Here is a 19545-nt window from a genome sequence, read left to right as displayed (position 1 = left end):
TCCTCCAAATTTTTTTCTATGTCTAAATCCTAATGGCATTATTATTCTTTCTATACACCGCAAATACACTCACATCTCAATCAGAAAAGAGAAAAAATTAGAATCAGTGTAAGCATCTCTAAAGTTGTGAATTGTATGTGAAAAAGTGGGCAAAAAATGTGTGGGCATAAAAAAGAGTTAATATTCTTATTAGTGTTTTTAATGTCATCCTGACTGTTCAAACAGCTGACTAACAAGGGGTCTCTTTTCACCAGTCAAGTAATGAGAACACACTGCGGCCTCTGCTAGCATCTATGGTCTCTTATTACTTTATCGATATGACTTTGCTCTTTATATACATAACACATGAGTGAGATATGAAAGTGCTATTTTGTGAGTGAAGCATGTCTTTTGGACTTGCATTTGAATGTGGGTGGGTGTGTGGAAGTGTGTGAATATCGTGGCAGTTGAAGTGAAAGCATGGCATAAGTGCAGGTGCAGAGTTGTGTGTGTTGCGTGTAAAAGAGCGTACGCTCGCATTTGTTGCGATACTGTGCCTATCTGCTGTTGCTCCTGAACATTTTATCTCCCTGAGTGAGTGTTGAAACTGAGTTCTGGCAAGTTCTTCTTAGGAAACTCTTGCACATCCTATTTCAGTTTCCTCTCACATCTTTTTTTTTCTTTCTTTCTCTCTCTCTATCTCTCCCTCAGTCTGTTTTTTACTTTCAGTAGCTTCAAAGTGAGCGGGTCACACATTAAGTCCAAGTTAATCTGGAACTTCTGGAGGGGAAAATTCCAAACTAAATACTTCAAGATATTAAACAGGCCATATGTTAACTTCCGGTTAGCCAAATTTATTCCCACCCATTTTCGCCTTTAGTTAACCCACTTTCTATTTACACTGATAGCGGTATATTTATTAATATAATGACTAACTTAGACATTCTGTTGCTACCTATCAATCAAACATGACACACTATCACTCAAAAGCTTGAGGTCATTAAAAAGTTTATTTTTAAGAAATTAATACTTTTATCCAGCAAGGATGTGTTAAATTAATCAAAAGTGACAATAAAGGCATTTACAATATTACTAAAGGTTCCTATTTCAAATAAATGCTGTCCTTTTGAACTTCTTATTCATCAAAGTATTCTAAAAAAATAATGGTTTCCACACAAATATTAAGCAGCACAATTACTTTTAACATTGATAATATAAGAAATATTTCTTGAGCAGCAAATCAGCATATTAGAATGATTTCTGAAGGATCATGTGACACTGAAGAAAATTCAGCTTTGCATCAGAAATAAATTACATTTTAAAATATATTAAAATAGAAAATGGTAACACAAATTATAATTATATTTTACTTTATTACCTATTTTACTTGATCAAATAAATGCAGCCCTAATTGGTGAGCATAATAGACTTTCAAAAACATTAAAAAATTCTTACTGACCCCACACTTTTGAATGTGTGTGTACCTTTTAGTTTTAGTCAAGTCAAGTCACTTTTATTTATACAGCGCTTTATACAACGCTGATTGTGTCAAAGCAGCTTTACAGTGTCAAACAGGAAAACAGTTTGTCAATAATGCAAGAGGACAATAACAAAGAGTCATTTTTCCAGCTAAAGTCAGTTCACTGATGATTCTTCAAAAACAAATTGTTTTAACAGTTTTGCAATACAATTTACATTTACATTTAATCCTTTAGACTTTTTATTCAAAAAGGACTTATAAGTGATGAAAAAAAAAAAATGAATATAGAATTTCAAGAGAAGTAAACCAGAGAAGTACAAAAGGAAGGGCAGAAGTGTTTAAAAAAAGCAGAGAGAAATATTTCCTAATAAGTGGGTTAAAGAGTTCATGGCACAACTGAGCATGTTATGTGTAGGCTCAGGCAGTGAGTAAACGCTGTTTCAGTGCATTAAATTAGCAGTCTGCTGTTTAATTGTTCCACAGTTTCAGGAACCAGTAGTTATGAACTATCAGTCTTACGAGAGGAAAATAATACTTAAAGTTCTTACATCGGTTCCTTTTTGATTTGATTTTTTTTTTCCTTTCTATGCATGCCAATAGAAAAAAGAGACATGATCTCATTACAAAAACTGAAGATGCACACCATGAGCTAAATTAAAACGCTTTGGACCCTGCGATTGTGATTGAACAATCTAGTGCACTTGACCTGTGATCTCGTAGGGACGACAACAGCCGTTACATGCACTCATTTCATACAAAGTATTACATTTTAAAGCTTTCTGTGTTAGGCTGACTTTAAAAGTGGGCTACAGTGGTAACTATAACAGACTGAATATTGCGTGAATGTGTAAATGAGGTAGTTTTGTGGTTGTGTCCCAGCTTAGGCTGGTCTGACTCACCTAGTGGTTTGTCTGTGCGGTTGTTGTGTTGGAGGCCAGTGCTTGCTGACAAGTCTTCAGGAACAGGCATGGCCTCATCTTGGTCCTCTCCCCCCTCGTTAGCATTCGGGCTGTCCCCTCCTGAGCAGAGAGTAGAGAAGTTACAAATATAGATGCTGGTCCATTCCTTTTACATGTCATTTTTGAGTTTAATATGCTGAGGCAATGGCCATGTACACATTGTGACAATCGCATTCTACAACCAAACTGACTCCCAAAAATTCAGGTAGTGTTGACAAGTGCATTTGCAGAAATCACTTATAATAAGTGGACATGGCAACCCTTCAAGAGCACACTGCAAAGTAGCCATCCAAACTTAAAGGGGTCATAGGATGCCCATTTTCCACAAGTTGATATGATTCTTTAGGGTCTTAATGAAAAGTCTGTAACATAGTTTGGTTCAAATTTCTCAATGGTAGTGCAAAAAAAAAAACTTTCTTACCCTGTAAAAAACAGCTCTTTTCAGATCAAGCCGTTTTTTGTAGCATTTTCCTTTAAATGTTAATGAGCTCTGCTGACCCCGCCCCTCTCTTCCGAGCTGCTCTCAGAGAGACTGTTTACTTTAGCCGCATTCATCGTGAAACTTGCTAATTAGCACATTATTAGGAAAGGCGATTTGCAAAGATTCATTACAAAACATTATACTCACTTCTTCTGTAGATGAGGCTGGATCATGAATGATTCGCGCGAACATAGACGCATTTATGTAGATTGGGGGCGCATTCCCTTCAGAAACAAATAATCCACTGCGAGTTCAGCGGCTCGGATGTCGGAATAGGGTGGTTGTGTACACACACTGCCAACACACATTTAAGTTCAACCAACTTGTAAAGGTGCATGTATCATCCTATGACCCCTTTAAAAAAAAAAACACAACGGCTCTGTTGCCGAGTCTTTGGCCATTGTTATATTTCTTTGGTTAAAAATAGCAGATACCAAATGCCAGAATGTTGCTATGGTTACCATGGTGTAAATCATCACAGTTTCTGAGAGTGAATTTTGTTTTGTACACACACAAAACAATAATTTAGGGGATTTGCTCCTGTATTTAAATGCAGTTGTCACTCCTGAAACTTTACAGTGGGTACGTGGCCAATTACAAGTAAGCCATTTTCAGGCTGATTCCTCATCATTGGCTCAACCAGTGGCATGAGGTGGGGGGTGGGACTATCTGTGTGTCTGACCAATGACAGGTGGTGGGAATGTTCAGGAGAACTGTTTGGAAACAGCCATTAGGTGTGTTTGACTATATTCGGCTCTGATTTGTGTCTGACTTGAAGCAATGCATTTTTCGGAATTGAGACAAGCAGCAAATCTGACCAAATGGGTAAATCCATCCGAAGTCGAACAAACCTACTGTTTTTATTTTTTTTAAATCTGTTTGGTGACATTAGAAGTGTCAAATTTGCACACTTCCCTTCAAAGTAAAAGGGCCGTACTGTGGTTGCTCCAGGATGTATTGCATCCCAGTGTCGACAGTCAGGGCATTAAATATATAACTCTTGCTAATGCAACAAGTTTGGAGCTCACTATAATAAGTCTTGTGTAAGTTTTGTAACTTTATTTAGATATGAAAATGTCGACAGAACACAAATGCTGACCCTTTTCCTGAACTCAGACTGTGTTCCCTTTTCCATTTAACTTTTTTTCCTGGGAAAGCGTTTGCATTAACCCCGGGCCGATTCAAGATCCTTGAGGTGTTGTGGCACAGAGCAACATTTCTTTTGCTTCATGTGCAAGATTTCACAAGTTTAAATCTTGCCGAATATACGATTTAAAGTTTAATCTGTTTGTCAGTAGATGTATATCAGGGGCCACATTTGGATGTACTTGATTTGGTATTTCAATGGAAAAGAGAACTTTCTGATGAGAGATTGGCATAGTTCGTGTCATTCCAAACCAGTATGACTGTTTTCTTCTGCAGAACAAAATTATTTTGAATAATGTTTTTGTTCATTCACTGATGAAGTCATAAAGTCATAGGCTTGGAATGACATGAGATGAGAGTGAGTAAAGGATTTACATTTTTGGGTGAACTATCCCTTTTATGTAATCAACTTTTTGTTCCTTTAAACTGGTAAGAGTGAAATAATATAAGATTTGTATTTTTTTATTTTATTTAATTTTTTTCATCTTTTGTCTTAAAGAGTTAATCAGACATTTTTGTGAGTGGAAGTCTCCTCAATCCGGTCTAGAATCACCTGTGAAGACCTTCATATATAGCCCGTCTCTGAACAGTCAAAAAACGGTTATCTTTGCTCGACTGTTTTGATCGTCCAGACCTCACTGTGGCTTGAACGTACCTGTTATCTGGGACATTTCCTGTGCCTCCTCAGTCTCCATCCTGTGCAGGTATTCTAACAGGAGCAAAAGCAAGAGAGAAAGAGTATCATCAGTGCTCGCTGCCTCAAAAAAATAAGCCTGCATAAGAGAAGTGGTTGGTGATTAAAGGAGAATGGCCTTTCTTTGTGTATCTCCATCACCCTGGCAAGAACAGCCCTATTCCAGCCATACACACCACTGTCTTCCACATTACATTACAATGAACTACAGACAGTTTCATTACCGCTCTGACAGACAGGGTGAACTAAGAGAATAGGTTTGGTGGACTACAAGTGGGGAGTCTCGAAAGGAACAGGCTTTCAGATCACATTTGTTATTTATTGTTAATTTCCTACCACATAATCATCCAAAAATGCAAACTGACTACCGCAAAATTAAGCAGAAAATTAGATGGCCCAGGGTCATGGAGGATGCGGGTGTTTGGCATCGCCAGCTGATTGGCGCTCATGTTCACTCTAATTTACAGAGCATGCATGGGTGAGCCCGGCAGCCCAACTCTTTCACCGCTTCTCTTTAACACACACACATAGGAACAGACAGATGTATGAACACAGACGGAAATGTAGACAAGAGAGTGCAATCAGTGAGTAAGGTGACAGAAAGAAGAAGACACAGAAGGTACTAAACAAAGCAGGTTTATCAGAGACAAGAAATGAATAGATTGAGAAGTAAGGGAAAGGTTAGGTGAAAATAAGTCAGTGAGCGAATCCACCTTGTTTTGCAACATGAAATTAAGATATTTTCTGTGAATGAGCGAGACCTCAGATTCATTAGCCGCTATAGGCAAATAACTAGAAGAATCCCAGGTCACAAATTTCGGTTTAAAATGAAGTGTTTCTGAAACACTGAAATGTCCAGTTTTCGTGTTGTGATTAGAACATTATTTAAATGTTACAAAACGTTTCTTTTTACTCATTTATTTTACCCAAAATATAATAATATTTGAACATTTATTTTAATATTCTAAGAACGTTAAACTGTCCAGTTTTCTTGTTGTGATAATGTTAATATAATAAGGTTACAAAAATGTTTCTTACAACATTTTACTAACTTTGTTTTCACCCAAAATATGTTATTTGAACATTTCATTTGATTTCTTTTTAATATTCCAAGACCGTTAAAATGTAAATTTTTCTTGACATAGCTGAAATGTATGGAGCCCCGCACATGACATGCAAGAAAAAAATAAATCAACCGTGTGCACAATTTGCTAATTCGTTCCCTCGATGTACTAATTCCTTCTCTCGATTTAGCAAATCGAGGGAACTAATTAGTAAATTGTGCGCACAATTTATAAATCGAGGGAACGAAATAGTAAATCGTGCACACGATTTAACCAACTATTTTTTTCCTGCATGCCATGTGCGGGGCTCTGTAGAAATGTTAATTAAAGGTTACAAAAAACATTTCTTAGAAAGTTCATCAAGAACAAATAACATTGTAAGGACGTTCCGAGAATGTTGATCTCAGAACGTTATGACAAAGTATATCAAATATTATTAAGGTTATAAGAAAACAGAAGTGAAAGTTGTGAGAATGTAGCAAACTACTTTGTGCTACAAATCAGTTTATGTTTATGATAACAATTAACAATACATTAAAATAATATGAAAACAAATACTAGTTGGCAAAATCAAGCAGCATAATGGACTGTTTTTGAATGACACCAGAAGCTTCTCACATTCGAGCTACAAATGGCCGCACCCACATGTTAAAAAGGTAGATAGCATGAGAAGAAAATGGAGGAAAGAATAAGAGTGGAGGGTCAAAATGAGTGTTTTCTGACTCCTCAGAAGGAGTCAGTGGTAAGCACTTCCTCAGGCCAGGCCTGCATATCTGAGAAGTCACCAGCGCTCGTGGCCCCATTAATAATGTAGCGGCCACTTGGGCCCACAGCAGATGGGCACAACAGCCTCGGCCTCGCTGCCACTTCAAGACGCTCCCGCTAGGGCCCCACGCCCGGCCCCGCCAGCCACACAGGGAGAAGTGAAGTTCCTGAAAATAGCCAAGCAAGCTGAAGAGAGCTCCTGGGAGAAGGGGGACGTAGGCCTTCCTGTTTTTAATGACAGATGGCTCCATGCACTTGGAACAAATAGTGGGAAACCGGTGGCCTACCGTCTGTCGCAATGTCCCAGTCTTCCTGGGGATCGCGCTTCTCGGAAGACTTACGACCAGCTCGCACACCCAAAACCCTGGTGAGGGCTTGTTGCGACTGCTTTGAGAGACGAATGTGCATGTGCCTGGGCGTCATTGTGTGTGTGAAATGGAGAGGGTTAAAGGTCATTGGTGCATGAAGGATTGCAGGTGGACATGATAAGCTAGACACAATTAAATTGTATTTAGATGAAGAGTAATATGTTTTCTGTGTGTAATTCTTCAATTCATAGCCTTATATGCAAATTCACATTTGCGGAATATATTTATGTAAAACTAAAATTAAAAATAACCTCAAAAGATGACACATTTTACTCTAAATATACTGTGAGGTATCATCTGTGATGATACAACACTTCAAATAGTTGTTCAGGCCATTTCTTACCCTTTTTTGCATGCGTGCATATGAAAAATAAACTAATATTTTGTTACATTTTTGTAGCAAAAATGTAAAAAAAAATTTTACGTGCTAACCATCTCATGTTATTGAGCTAATTAGCAAGATGACTAGCTGGATAAAATTCCTTCAGAAATGACTCAGTCTCCATTGATTGATTCTCATTCTGTCTGTGTTGTTAAATAAACTGAATGCATATTTATTTAAATGATATTTTCCACAAACATACGGTATTATTTGCGGTTGTACAATATAATTAAGTAATATTAGTGATATTTTACAAGCAAATTGTATATCAGATCAGCTGTTATGAAGACCAAGGAGCTGTTCATGGATCTTCACAGACCTCTTTGACTGTCTAAATGGGACATCAACCATTTTTTCAACACTTCACAGATTTGGCCACTGTGAGATAGTGGCTAGAAGGAAGCCATTTGGCTTCTTTGCCATGTATCTTGCCACTGGTCTGGCTTTGATTTTCACCAGGAGGCGCTTGTTGCCATCAAAAGCAACATGGGATGGTTAAATACAGTTTTCTTCTTGACTGGCCCAGCATCTCTCAATTATAATTGAAAATCTGTGACAGGACCAGAGAAATACTGCATTTAACTTGACATCCTAAGGTGGAAAAAAAGTCCAAAAAGTAAAAGTAAAAGTTTGACTGATGGATGAATTAAAAAAAAAAAAAATTTAACATCCAATGTTCCTTTCTGAGTAAATGTTTTGTCAGAAGTTTTTTCCATTCAAAATGTATTGAATTTAGTTACCCATTGAGAAAAAAATTTATTTATTGTATTATTAATAGGATTTTTACTATACTATAAACTATAAAAACTATGAAAAAATAATAATAATAAAATTAAACTAAAGAGTGTGAATTCTTTCTAACAGCTCTGTATTTTTTTCATATAGAGTAATAGCAAAATTATCATGATTTTAACGGTAAAAGACTGTAAAAATGCTACAGTAAAAACCTATTAATTGGTTAACGGTAAGTTCCCCTACTATATACAGTGGAAATTTCATGTCATTTTAAGGTAAAATATTTTTTTTGAAAACGAAAAGGAATAATTTACAGTGAAAAAACGTAAATTGACATTCCCAAAATTCCATGCGTTACATTTCACATTTGGTGTTTTTTCATTCTTAGATTTTTCATATAAGTTATGTTCATTAGGGTTGTATGTTACATCTAATTTTGTTAAATTACTGTTTATTTGCATTACGTTAGTGTCATGTGTTACCATGATGGTGTTTAGTATTTGTGTGAATGACCTATATATATTAGTATTTTCCTTCTCAGCTTGTGGAAAAGCTGTTTGTGATGAACTTTGGTTCATCATGTGACTTTCTCATCACCTGCTTTTAGTGGTTGTCAGAGTATTACAAAGGTACTAAACAGATTTCAGAACTTCAGTAGGTTAGTATATTAACATTACATCCATTAAGGAAACATGGTTTTTAATTGTAAATTTAAATTAAATCCGTAAAACAATGTTGCTACCGTATTTTTTACAGTAATATTCTGGCAAACATAGCTGCCAGTTTTTTACCGTAAATTTTAAGGAATTTTTTTTACAGTATAGGGGAGAGCAGTTTTTGACTTTCCACATTAATTTCACAAATATGTACAAATATGTGGTCTTGTTTCATTAAAACAGTGTGCACTTTTTTCTTTAATAACCCCCAAAGAATGGAAGTAAAATATGACAACATGCCCCACAGGTCGGGCACACTATAGCGTGACCATTTAACAGCTTAAAATGTTATCTGTGTCTAATCAAAAAATATACAAGAAAAACTCAAATGTTTTGTCAATAAAATACAATAAACTTTTTCTTCTTAAATTAATGGCATTTTTTTAATAATTAAAAATATACTCTTTTTGGAAAATGAACACACCACAAAACATAACTATAGAGAGCGTAGCTCAAAACAATGTGGGCAAATAGATGAAGAAACACATTCGGAAAAACACTGAACTGAACACAAGTCACCCCTCCTCATACACAGCTCTCACAACACAAAACAAATAGATGAGCCAGTAAGAGTGCCTCACATTTCTTGAAAATGTTTCTGAACATTTAGGTTCTCTCTCTCTCAGTTTTTATTCACCTTTATTCACCTTTATTCACAGTTTCTCAATAGAATTAATAAGAGTTATATATAGTATATGTGAATGACATGATTAATGTCATAGAATAACATAATTCTAATAATGCAGCACTACAATGTTCCCCACCTGCGCAGCTACACACAGCTAGGGTTTTCTGCTGTTTAGATAAGCATTAAAAACTATATAATATAACTATTTTGGAGACTAAAATAACAGCAAATATGTCTCATTTTAAAAATACTAAAGCACAAAAAAACTGAGATGAAAAACTAACTTCAGTAAGAAATGTACTTTTGATATGCTTGAATAAATGTTCAGTGATATTTATTTTCCAAAGATTTTTGAATTTAGGCACATTTTTTTCTCTGTATAATGTTGATATGGCAAGTAGAAAAGTTTCGTAATGTGTTCTAGCATGTGTGGAAGCATTGAAACCATGAATGTTACAACTAGCCCTGCTCTCCACTAGATTCAATTGCCACTTTTTCAGAAGATGATTGAGGTTAGAGTCAGGTCAGCTTTGGGTTTGTGTTAGGTGCAATAAAAATGCATCATATGTGACACATTCCTCATACCACAAACTAACCATCATCTTGAAGGTTGTTGCACTATTTTTTGGTAACTGAGCCAGATGAAAGAGCTTTATGGAGTGGAGAAGTAGAGTGTATGTGTGTGTTGGGTGGGTGGCGGTGTATGGTATTCCCCTGCGCCCCCTTTTCTGAGCAGATGTGAGAGGGGAAATAGTGACGGCGTAGACAAAGAGGGGGAAGAAACGTAACAAGACTCCTCACTAATAAGCTTCTTCATGCATAATTTTTTAAACCAGCACTTTGTTCTCCCACTCTAAAAGAGTGAACCGCTCTGGACTAGTTAGTTGGAGAACTAGTCCAGAACTAGCAGAACTAGTCCAGACTTTATTTATATACAGGTAGTAAAAATGATGAAATTGTTACTATCCTAAATGCTATCTCAATCCACACATTCAGTTACCTCTTTTTTTCAGCAGTTGTTGCTTGTGTTGCCAAACCTCAGTATGCGTGTAGGACACTGTTCACAGTTAAGACAGGAGATTAGCATAGTCAAGCACATTATCATAGCGACCGGAAGAGCACTGTGGGTTTTTAAAACACCCTTAGTGTGTCTGAGTGTTTGTGTGTATGTTTGTGTGTGAAATGAAGGGGAGTGTAAAGGGTAGGAAAAACAGATCTATGTGCGAAAAAAAGTTGAAGAGATGGGTGGAGACTCGGCACTGCAAAACCTTTAAACAGACAAAATGTCATTGCTGTGTTTAGAGCCATTCAAAGGTGAGTATGACTTAACTTAAGAACTACTTGCAACAAGTGCCATTTCATCATTTTACTCAGGGATTGTTACATAAATGACATCTACATGTAATGAATCAAGAAGAGTTGCAGAGGGTAAATGGTGGAATTTTTTCCTTTGCATAAAACAGCAATATTCTAAAAGGATGCAAAACAATTCTGGGAATTTTCAGTAGGAACAAAACTGATTTAAGTCATGACAGAATACTTTATCCACTTTAAATATGCTGCAATTTGAGTCAAACAGATGCTGCATTCAAATAAATATTTTGATGTTAACACAAATGCAGTCTTTTGCTGCTTTTCAATTAATAACATCTATAAAAAATCATTTAATTATTCATTATTCACTGATTTATTTGGTCAGTTAAGATTTTAATCTTCAAATGAATATTTTAACATAAAAAATGTAATAGTGTTACTTGTGGACACCTGAAGAATGTTTAATATTTAAATAATATTTAATAATATTTAACATTTCTCTCTTGTTACAAATAATGTAAAAAAAAAAACTTAAAAGCTTGACTTTCTTGAAAAAACATTAGGTTTATCCTATGTTTATATATATTATATTTGAATAAATATGATTAAAAAAAAAACATTAATATAACCTAAAACAGACATGCCTTCAAGACATTACAAATATGGTTCTTTTGGATAGTTAGTATGAATATCTTAATAAAAAATAGCATTGGATAAAGGTATTTGTACCAGTTAAACAATGTGAAAATAATGATTTCTAATTAGGAAAACTGAACTTCTAAACACTGTTTAGCTTTTTCAGTAAATGTAAATGTCAAATGGGATATCCATTGACGGGCCTGTCTTGCATCAGTGAGGATTTAATCACATTAGAGGGCGTAGGATAGAGTGATTGCTATCTATCAAAGATGATACGCAGGAACTGCTTTCTGAGGCTTTCACAGAAATAAAAGAAGCTCACTTTAGAAGCCTCATTTACACTGGCCACACTTCATTACACTGCCATTGAGAGCACTCATTTTATTCACTTCATCATTTCATATCTCTCCTTCTCTGCGTACATTTTTTAATATGCCACATTAATGTGTACAATATGCTTTAAAGTGCCTGAAACAAAGTGCAATAGATGTAGTCGTATATGGAGATATTACGCTTTTGAGATGCGCAAAAGTTATAAGCATACACTGTGAACACTGTGTTATTTTAAGAGCGCGGATGTGAAAACCATTCTTTTTCCCCTTTAAAAGATCGAATAAAGTTATTTTAACGCAGCAGCAAACTGTACTGAAATATAAAGTGGCTATTATTTTTTAACTCTCTTACCTACAAATGAAGGCCTACATTACAGGTTTGATAAGTATATTTTTAATCGGTAATTATTAAAATCGTACTAAAACGACCTTTTTTTTTTTTTTTGCGTTTATTAGTTTGATGAATCAATTCTCTCAAATAAATGTGAGAAGTGTTTTTTTTGTCTGTCGCACGCGGTGTATTTTTACACAATCGCTCAATACAGTTTCTCTTGCACATATGACCTGTGCCGTGAGCACTAACAAGTGTACATGAAAACAAACAAGGGCACAAAAGAGAAGCTCGAGAAACATGCATCACCGGAGAAAAAAATGACCAAAGAATTCGTGTAAGTCATTTTCACCTGTCTTACCTACACTGGAAAAAGGGGAAAACTCACACAAAAAAATCATTGTAATTTTTAAGAATTATCAAGTAAAACCAACTTGCTGTGATCACTTCATTATACTTTTTTTTTTAACCCACTTTGAATTTAATTACTGATGAAAAAAACAAAGTAAAAATGAAAGTGAAATTGAACCAAAGATTCGGTTCTATAATAATGAAGAAAAAAGTCCAGTGTAAAACTTCCTAAAAACTATTTTTGAAGAATGCATCTGTAGTTGGATGGAGAAAACGAACTTTTCGATTTCATACATTTCCTTAGACAAATTACTGATAAAATGTATGTGTTATTAAAACACACTTTTTTATTTTTCGGGCAACATGTGTTTTCAAAAGTCCATATTGCTACAAATAGTGAGGATTTTTTTATGCTGCGCAACAGGTGCGTATCGAAAGATAATGAAAGTAACGTTCAAAGTTGTATTTAAACAAAACATTACCAACATACATAATTAAGACATATATTGGGTGTATTTAATTTTCATTATCAATTAAGTGATTGGAAAAAATTCCTCACAGTTCCACGTTTGGGACATCGGGAAACTTTTTCCATATGGAAAACTGGAAAAAAAGACGATGAACCGAAAACGAAAATAATCGAGCAAGAAAATAATAAAATATAAACTACATTTAGAACTTCTGACGAAGAAGCCCTCGCGCAAAATAAAGTAATTACGCGTACGCGCGCGACAAACACGCCTTTCGCCATGTCAAGAGGATTGCAGCGCTTGCACCTGCTACAGTTCAGGACAAAAACTTCCATTACGCCAGTTCTCCTCGCTCTCGCTTAGTTGAACTGTACATTTTTATCCACTCTTCAATACTAAACCTGTGATATGTGTCACTTGGACCGGCCTGTGAGAGTTATTTACCTGCTATTCCTTGAGTTTGCAGTATGAAGCTCTTCCAGCTGTCCCCCGCCGCTCCATGCGCACAAGTTCTTAGCGCCGCGGCAGCAGTCTGGAACTCTGCGCGCGGTCCCTCCCCTCTCCACTGCACTTCCTCCTTCCAGCCCAGCATTGCTATGTCTCTGTGCTGGTGCGAGATATTTTGCAAGCTTTTATTCCAGAGGCCGAGTCTGCTCGGGGAATCGAGGCAGCAGAGCTTGGCACTTCGCTTTGTATCGTGCCAATAAAAGCTGACACCCATAGACCATCACTGGCAGCCATGCATGAGATGGGATGAGGCGGGTTGGGACAGTGGACTGATCATTTCTTATTTCTTTCTTTCTCTCAGAGGGACAGGGGGTCTCTTGATCACATGTCACCTGTTTTAGTGATGTTAGTAGAATACTTTTCTTAAATGAGAAATAAAATGATGTTAATTTAAATGAGAAACGGAAAAGGTTTCATTAATTAATTGCTGTAGGGGAGGGGCCGGAGCCCACTAGAGGGCCTTATCAAACTTACACGGGACACCAGATGATTTTAAATTATTTCCGATACCTGATTTAAGGAATAGCAGTAGCAAGAGAGATGTTTTACTGAATTTAAACCCATGCAGCTTACACTCTACAAAATGCTGGGTTGTTTCAACGCAACTTTGGGTCAAATATGGACTAACCCAACTTTTGGGTTAAAAATGATTAAATAATAATTAAAAAATGTAACCCAACAGCTGGATTAGTCCATCTTTGACCCAAAGTTGGGTTGAAACAACCCAGCATTTTTTAGAGTGTATGTTTATGGCCAAACTATGGCTATACTTATTAGTGATGTCTAGTTCGCGAATGAATCATTCTTTGAACCAGTTCTTTTTTGCAAACTGCTCAATCCTTCACAGTCTACAGAGTATGGAAAGTTCACTCCGTGATCCCCTTCTGCTCCGATCTGGAATGCTGTGAATGGATAAGATGGTACAAACAGTGAAAAGTCCCAGTGCTGTTATACTAAATATGGGCACGCTTGGAATGCTGCTTGACCAATCAGATTATAGGACCAGAACTAACTGTTATATAAAGTGTGCATATAGCTGCTTATTCCTTTTAATTTAATGTCATACAGTCATCTTTATCAAATGCTGTATATTTTTATTTAAGAGCCATAAATGAAATCTTTGAGAAGTCATTAAAGTGGTATGGTGGTGGTGGTAGGCTTTGAATATTGTCTGTGGGGAGATTTGGAGTTAAAAATGTCTATGCTAAAGTCTAAGTCTAAAGTCTATACATGCATATGCGTACAGTTAATGCAAAATATGATATCTATGTCTAATTGTTTGTAAACAACCCCTGGTCATGAAGGGCACTCGACTAATTTGTATCTTATAGGATTTCAATCAGGTTTTAGAAAACACACCTCATGACATTAAACGGATGTTGTCTGAGATGAAAGCTGTACATCCTGTCAGTTTCTAGTTTGTAGTTACGTATGAAGGGTACTTCAAGTTCAGAGCAACAGTAGCATACAGCCGAGACTGGATGTATTACTTACTAGTTCCTGGCCCAAGTCTATTAATTGCATCTTTTGGTGCACAAGCGTTTGTTTTTGTTTTTTGCTTTTCTGCTTGCTTATTGATTGATTGATTAACAATAAAATTTCCCCGTGACTCTACAAAGCATAAGTGGTTTGGAGAATGGATGGAATTAAAATGTCATTCTTTTGACATATAGTAAGATTGTGACAGTGCAATCTGACCTGTTCAATATTACTTTATTTAAATATATCATTAGATCAGAATACTAACAATACTGCTACCAACCATCCAAAAATATATAATTTTTGAATTAATATTTATAGAAATAGTCAATAAATAATGAGTTAGAAAGCAACTTTTGCTTAAACAAATAGGGTCATTTAATTCCCATGTTTCCCCCTTATATTTTAAATGATGCTTCCGGTACATTGCCTCATGGCTCCCAGTGATCCAAATGTTTGACCCTTCCAGGTAGCCATATCTCAGGAGCTGCTGGTGCTGAGTCATGTTCAGAAGGAGGCCACTCTTATCTCCTGTCTCCAGGAGGACTTTTTCAGGCAGTTGGGTGTGGGGTGAAACGGGAACCCTGGATGATGTGGGCTTGTTTTTTTTTTTTCAGGACAGCCTGTTGTTTGTGTAAGTTAGTAAGAGCCAGAAAGTTTTCTTCTTCTGACATCATAATAAATGGGAGTAAAAACTGGCTGTGACATGGACAATGTTGTGGGAATGCTCTTGGTGTATGGTGACTCAGCTCAAACTGTGTTCTAGCTCCAGTTATTAGAGCGGAGAGGAGACTTGCTGAGCCACAGAGGTGCACGATGACTCTGCACAAACTGGTATGGCTGAGAGCATGTGGGGGAAATTATTATGAATGTGTTCTATTCAGTTTCATTAAGTTCGACAGACTGTTATGCTTTAAACATTAAATAGAGAAATTAACATTTTGCATGAACAATTATAAATGAGCAATTAAAGAAAATATATTTTCGCTATTAATGTTTGATTCTATAAAGTATTCAAAACGTGTATACGAATTTTAAATTCTGTCTAATATTCTGTATTCTGTGTATGTGTAGAAACATTTTTCACACAGAAATCACTAGTAAATTTGACAAACAATTACAAATGGCTAGTAAACCGTTTAATTGAATTAAATTTGAAATTTTGAAGTAGAAAAACTGAAATAGTATTTTCTTGTAAAACACAATACAATAATATTTAGAATAAACTATATTTATAATTTCAATACTTTTTTTTTTTGCAGTGTTAGTGCACTACCTTGAAGTTATTTAAAGAATAAATTCAGAAACATCATCTATCCATCCATCTCCAAACCACTTGACCTATAGTGCTACAGGGGTACCAAAAACAAATGTTACATTTTAAATTGTATATCTTTATTACTGATTCTACTGGATTTGACTCGTGTATACGAATTTTAAATTCTGTCTAATATTCTGTATTCTGTGTATGTGTAGAAACATTTTTCACACAGAAATCACTAGTAAATTTGACAAACAATTACAAATGGCTAGTAAACCGTTTAATTGAATTAAATTTGAAATTTTGAAGTAGAAAAACTGAAATAGTATTTTCTTGTAAAACACAATACAATAATATTTAGAATAAACTATATTTATAATTTCAATACTTTTTTTTTTTGCAGTGTTAGTGCACTACCTTGAAGTTATTTAAATAATAAATTCAGAAACATCATCTATCCATCCATCTCCAAACCACTTGACCTATAGTGTTACAGGGGTACCAAAAACAAATGTTACATCTTTATTACTGATTCTACTGGATTTGACTGAAATTGACTCTCAGAATAAAATATTTGCTGTGTTAAAATGTTTTACATGGAAGCTAAAGTTATATTTTGAAGGCAGAAAAACATGCTAAAAGTACTAAATAACAGCAGTAAAGTATATGAGAAATTCCAGTAATACTTTTCAATAGGTTTATATGCCAGCATTAGCTTATACAACTGCTAAAACACAATATCAATGAATAATGTAAATGTTAATTTCTACATATACACATTTTAATATTTCAAGTTCTGTAAATTAACATTAGCTGTATTATCAACATATAAATGAACAATAGTATATTTATAAATTATTGTTAACCTAGATTAATAAATGTTGTAGAAATATATATATAGTTAATTGATAGTTCTTGATACCTAATGCTTAAATGTTTCTATGCAGTTTGCATTTGATAGGATGAACATTTGCCAACTAACAACAGCTAATAAAGATATCATCTTAAGTTATCCAGTAGCAAAGTACTAGAGCAAAGTACATATTTCATGGATCTTTAAGCAGCTTTCACACCCTCTAATTTATAACTTTAACAACATGTAATCCATAATTGGTTTAACTACCTAAATAAGTTGGAGATGTTCGAGATTGGTGATCACGTTAATAGTCTGCTGTATTTAAATTCTTAATCTTGCGCGGAAAAATCTCACTTTCTTTGGGAATGCATTATGCAGGGGGATGTCAGAGTAAATTAAATTCCGCTCGGGACACTAAAGCATCAATTTCCTTATGGTAATTATCTGCGGGAATAGATGTGTCACTAGAGGGAGTCAGGCATGCTTGACATTTAGCCTCTTTATGTGGAAATGACACAAAAAAACTAAGCGGCGGGAGGGAAATTAATCTCTCGGCCGAGCGAGTATGGTGAAGACCCTAAAGGACTGGCGCTGAATCAGTCATTATGTTTGTGACCCCATCTTGAAAATTGAACCAATGATACGATGTAGACAAGAAAAAAAAACTAAGCTTAAGGAGTTGAGAAGAGTGGAGAAAGGTAGACTGTAAAAAATGACCGTGAATTTAACGGTAAAAGACTGTAAAAATGCTACAGTAAAAACCTGTTAAATGGTTAACGGTATATTCCCCTGGTATATTCCCCTACTATATACGGTGAAAAACTGTATTGGACATTACATGTATTGGACATAAATTTTACGGTAGTATACCGTTTACGGTAAAATTCCGGCAACCACAGCTGCCGTTTTTTTACTGTAAATTTTACGGATTTTTTTTTACAGTGTATAGTCTAAAATGATTCAAAGTTTTTGAATAGTGCAGTGAGCTTGACTAGTAAAAAATATGATAATACTTAGACTGGACAGAGGTTAAATGTTACAGGAGGCATCGCTGTGTACACTGAGGTCAAAGGTGACTTTATAGCCCCTGTTAATTGTGATCTCTCTTCGTGTTTACTGAAAACAGCTATCTTAGGTTTCTGAATTCATTTATTACAAAACATAGGCTCATTCAAAAAGCGTGTCTCTACATTTTTTCAAAACTCCAGGTGCAGTTACCAGGTTAAGTTATTCCTTTTTAAGATTTCAGGGGAAAGATTATTGATTGATAAATACTTATTTTTGCACGGTTCTTCGCACAATACTATTATGAATTTAAAACACTTTTACCATAGTAAACATTTTAATATTTGCATCACATAAACAGCTCCATATGTATGGCTTTTCTGATGTAGTAGTTAAACTTGCTCAGGAGTTCACCTGGTAAATCATTGGACTTGCAATACAGAATGCTTGGATACGAGTCATAACACTTCATAAATTACTCTTCTGGAAGCAAGCTAAAATGGTAGGCTATATAGTAGCTTATCTCACACTTAACAGTATCATTGTATGTGGTACATAATTTTCAAATGCAATTAAGGCCTTTAACCTTTTAAGGCCACTCATCTGACATTTCATTTCCGAACTGTTGTGATACGTATGAAAACGAACATAATAAAATGTTGCCAGATTCGTGTTCATCTATTTCAGAGAAAACTGGGCACTTTTGTAGCTACTGTACACTCACTGGACATTTCACTTTGAAAGTGTCGCGAAATAAAATATGTGCAGAAATGTCACCACAGCCACTTTTTTCCAATTATGCTGAAAACATAAGTTACACTATAAAGTCAACAAGAAATCAAAATGTACCCTATTTAGTTTGTAAATACATTTCTACTGACTCTAAGCCTGTCACTGCATTTAACTTTTTTTTTAAACGTGTTAGCACTTCCTTTTTCAAGGAAACTAACAAAAATATTAAAGGGGTCATATGATGCGATTTCAATTTTTCCTTTCTCTTTGGAGTGTTACAAGCTCTTGATGCATAAAGAAGATCTGTAAAGTTGCAAAGACTAAAGTCTCAAATCCAAAGAGATATTCTTTATAAAAGTTAAGAGTCAGCCACGCCTACCTAAAACGGCTCGTTCTAACACGCCCCCCACATACCTACGTCACTATGTGGGAAGATTTGCATAACGCCACCCAAATGTTCACGCAAAGAAAGAAGGCGTAACTTTTATTCTCGCTGTAGTATTGTTGTTGCTGCCGCCATGTCGTGAAGGCGCTGTGTGTTTCGTTGTGAAAGCGAAACTACTTTGTTTGGCCTTCCAAAAGAGGACGATATCTGCTTCGTCATGCCTGGAGCTGATCCGTGCTGGTTGCTGAGGAAATACAACAACTTTGCGCTGTGGATCACCGGATCGGCTTTCACCGTGGACGAAGTGGAGTCCAGCCCGGGGTCGTCACGTGGTTGACGCAAACCCTCCGGACGCTCCTTTGTCGAATCCGCCCGCCGCGCCGTTCTCAAGCCCGCCGCTTCTGCTCACTCTAGCCCTCCGGCCGTTCCACACTCTAGCCCCCGGCCTCTGCTCACTCTAGGCCGCCGCCGCTCACTCTAGGCCAC

At 35.9% G+C, this 19545-nt stretch overlaps 1 pseudogene; it reads right to left on the bottom strand.

Annotated features, from left to right (window-relative positions):
* The window catches only part of LOC107678504 (DNA-binding protein Ikaros-like), a 32491-nt pseudogene extending 18916 nt beyond the window's left edge, over positions 1-13575 (bottom strand).
* Between the last annotated feature and the right edge of the window lie 5970 nt (positions 13576-19545).

Source organism: Sinocyclocheilus anshuiensis, unplaced genomic scaffold (genome assembly GCF_001515605.1).
Source record: "Sinocyclocheilus anshuiensis isolate Anshui unplaced genomic scaffold, SAMN03320099.WGS_v1.1 scaffold536, whole genome shotgun sequence".
NCBI lineage: Eukaryota > Metazoa > Chordata > Actinopteri > Cypriniformes > Cyprinidae > Sinocyclocheilus > Sinocyclocheilus anshuiensis.
Note: the sequence above shows the minus strand (reverse complement) of the source record. Positions and strands in the feature narration are given on the sequence as shown.